This window comes from Nannospalax galili, unplaced genomic scaffold (genome assembly GCF_000622305.1).
Source record: "Nannospalax galili isolate Female #2095 unplaced genomic scaffold, S.galili_v1.0 scaffold1024, whole genome shotgun sequence".
Lineage (NCBI taxonomy): Eukaryota > Metazoa > Chordata > Mammalia > Rodentia > Spalacidae > Nannospalax > Nannospalax galili.
The window spans coordinates 1,126,204-1,130,317 of record NW_008351455.1 but is presented as its reverse complement, the minus strand read 5'-3'; positions in this window follow the sequence as shown (position 1 = coordinate 1,130,317).

Here is a 4,114-nt window from a genome sequence, read left to right as displayed (position 1 = left end):
AAACATTTTTAAAGACTTATTTAAAAGGTGACAATGAGGTAGAGTTACTTTTTGTAACTCTTAAAGACGAGATGAAATTAGGAAACATATGATAATTAATACATGCCCTAGGTTTCAAAAAGGCTATCTTGCTTTGCTTAAAGATTTTATAGTTGTAACCCTAAATAATAATGAAATGCAGGCATTTGAGCATCTTTATGTTTGTGAAATATGGCTCTATCATATTCTGTGAGTTATCTTTGTGTTTTATTTTAGGTGGGACTTGTATTACAGTGATCATAATTTGAATTTTTAATTTCAGATACTATTTTGGATAATCACTTGTATCATCTATCATTCATTCTTTTTTTAACCCAGTTTGATATAGTCTGAATCATCTGAAATGCCTGACTGATTAGAACTTTCTTTTACCACTCTCATATAATTGTGTTTGTACATATCTATGTACAGATATAAAACAGGAGAACAAGGAAATATCTATTAACTGGAATTGACTCTCATTGTAATGTTAATTACTAACAAGCAATATGGCACCAATTCTACGTGTGTGGGAAAAAGAGGCTAGAGACATGTTATCATTTTTATCAGGTGGGATTTGGGAACTTTATTCAATACATTACCCCACTCCTTTGTTGAAAGTATCAAACTGGCAACTGACAAATCTCCTCATAGATTTAGTAGGTGAGAATTCTGTGAAACTATTTCTAATTGTTAAAACTGACCAAAATCTGATTTGTGAGAAATAGAAAAATGCTTAATTACTTGCTAATATTTAGTTCTTTCCACATCAAATAGTTAACTAAGGCTTTTCTGCATAACTGAAGTAACTATATTTCTATATGTTCATGAGGCTTGAGATAGGGTCTCAAGTAGCCAAGCTGGTTAAGAACTCGCTATGGAGCCAAGGTTGACCTTGAACTCCTGATCCTCCTGCTTCCTCTTCTGGAGTGCTGGGATTATAGATATGTACCACCCACCATGCCTGATTTTTTTTTAATCTTAGTAACTTTAAAAAGCAATAGTGGAGAATGCAATCTTTCCTCCCTCCTCCTATGCTTCTTGTTATCTCCAGTATGCCAAGTGAATATTACCATTTACTGGGCATGCCGTCATAAGATAAAAGGCTGAAAAGCTGAAGACACTATGGTATGTTTGGGTTTGGGGTTCTGTTTTATTTTGGGAGAGGGTGTTTATTTGGTCTGTTATTTGTTTTTGTTGTTTCCAGTTTTTTGTTTCTTTGGTTGGTTGGTTGGTTGGTTGGTTGGTTGGTTGATTGGTTGGTTGTTTTGAGACAGAATGATCTGGAACTCATTTAGTCCAGGCTGACCTCGAACATAGAGATCTGCCTATCTCTGGCTCCCAAATATTGGAATTAAAGGTATGTACCACCCCTGGCCCATGTGTTTGGTGTTTTGACAGGACTTTGGAAATTAAAAACTTCTTTTAGAAAAATTAACTCAAAAAATAATGTTAATAATAAAGACTCTTACCTCTGATTTGGGATATAATAACCTAATACCATACAACCCACTTAACTTACTTGCTTCTTGAATATTAAATTACATGTCATCTTTGCTTAAATTATCCATTTACTGCAAAAAGAAGCTTCTCTAATGAGAATTGAGAGATGCACTTATCTATGGGTATAAATAAACACTCATGGGACAGTATTTAATGTCCATTTAGAAGAATGGTAGCAGTTTCTGCTCTGAAGCATATTACCACAGGTTTTGGTCCAGATAACAGCACCAGGCATGAGTTACCAGGTAGGTTTGTTTGTTTGTCTTATTACATGTTTTATTTGTGTATGTGTGTTCTCTCCTTCCATCGTGTGAGTCCCAGGAATCCAACTCAGGGCGTCAACTTGGCAGCAAGCAGCTCTAGTAGTTAAGCCATCTTGCCAACCCAAATTATCAGTCTTAAAATCTTATTCATGAGACTAGGGAGATGGCTCAGTAATTAAAGTGTTTGTCATGCAAGTGTGAGGATCAGTGGTCAGACCCCTGGATCCAATATAAATGTGGGATGGGCCATCTGTAATTTCAGGGCCCAAAGGTAGAGACAGTTTCCCCAGGGCAAGCTGGCTAGCAAGATTAGTCATATAGGTGAGCCCTGGGTTTGATTGAGAGACTGTGCCTTAATGAGTAAGGTTTCAGAAGAGAGATTCAGAATGATTCCCAAGATCAGCCTCCTAAGATCAGGCCTGTGGGCACACACTTGCACCCACACATGCTAACATGTGGACAACATATACACAAAAAAAAAAAATGGAAAAAGACCCCAAAATTTTGGTAATATATCTTACGCTGACTAAATTTGCTGAATAATGACTAGCTAGATCTACTTTAAAAATTCATAGTATTCGGGGCTGGAGAGATGGCTCAGTGGTTAAGAGCACTGACTGCTCTTGTAGAGGATCCGGGTTCAATTCCCATCCCCCACATGGCAGCTACAAACCATCCTAAACTCCAGTTCCAGGGGAATCCGAAGCCCTCTTCTGACCTCCACAGCATTGCACAACATTGATGCACTCACATACATGCAGGCAACACACTCATACACATAAAGTAAAAATAATAATTTTTTTATTTTTAAATCATATTCATTGTAAAAGTTGTATTAACTTTGTTGATATCCTATAAAATGACGCCTACTTCACCATTTGAAGACAAGAATAATTCTTCCTATTTATGTAGGCTCTAATAATTTATAAGCACTTCACATTAATTTTTCTATTTTATCAGCCAATTCTTTTTTGAGATAATCAGACAAATTCAGGAATAGAACTTAAATTTAGACAGGTTAAGAGAATTGCTCAAGATGACATTACAATTAAGCAATAGAACTCAGAATTTCTAGTTAGTAATAAACTATCACCAAAAGGAGGTAAATGACCTTTGGAAAATAGGGTAGAAAAAGGAAAGAACACAGTACTTTTCAGAAATTGTCCCAGCCAATAATTACAGACCATCTTTTTTTTTCTCTTTATTTGGGTTTGCATGGATGTTGTTTTTTTTAATTATTTATTTAATAATCACATACTTAGAAGAAGCATATCATTACAACACAATTGACATATTCAATTACGGTTTCCTGAGGTAGGATGCCTCTCTTACAAAATTGGCTGTAAATTTTTAGGTTTACAGTTGAATTAATACAGTCACCCAATATTGTACTCACTATAAACCCTAGAAGACATAAAATTAAATGAGGTTTTAACCTTTAAAAAAAGATCTCCATTTCACTATTAAAATAGTTTCATGCAGAAAACTTCATTTTTAATGCAATTGACATTATATGCGTTTCTAATCTCTATATATCAGATTATTACTAGTCACAGTCGGTTACTTTCTGAGCTTCTTGACATCTGAGCATGGATATAAAGTCATCAGGTAGATTTCAATGATAATGTTTTTCACATCTACTAATTATTAAGGAGCAAATTTTCATGCTTTGAAGAATTTTTTTAATCATTATACTTTTTAATTTTTAATAACTACATGATTAGAAGCTGTTCACTGCAGCTTTAACATATTCAGTAACACACTCCAGAGAAACAGTACATCTATTTCACAAGTGGCTGCAAGATTCTAGGTTGAATTAATATAGTTATATATTATTGAACTCAGTATAAGCACTATAAGACATAAAACTGGATGAGTTTTTAACCTTTAAAAAAGATCTCCATTTCATTTTAGAATATATTGTTCCTTGAAGACAGACTCATTGTTTTTGCTGCTAACACTGAGATGTTAGTGCTTGCATCTCTAATCTGTATGTATCTGATTAGTACTAGTCATAATTGGTTGCACTTGGATCCTTGGCACCTGTGTATGTCTATAAAGTCATCAGGTAGATTTCAGTGGTGATGTGTTTCACCTCCACTAATTAACATGAAGCAAATTTTTATGCTTCTTCCTCAAATATAACTCATTTTCTAATTTTTTGATTTTTTTTTTGTGTATTTCACACAGAATATCCCAAACAATCTTATTCATCTATATACCCACATCCCAAATGGCACCCTTCCATAGTCGTCCCCCCACCGCCCCCCACTGGAGCCCATATACTCTGTAATCCCTGCTACTCTCCACTGTGTTGTTGGCTCCCCCCG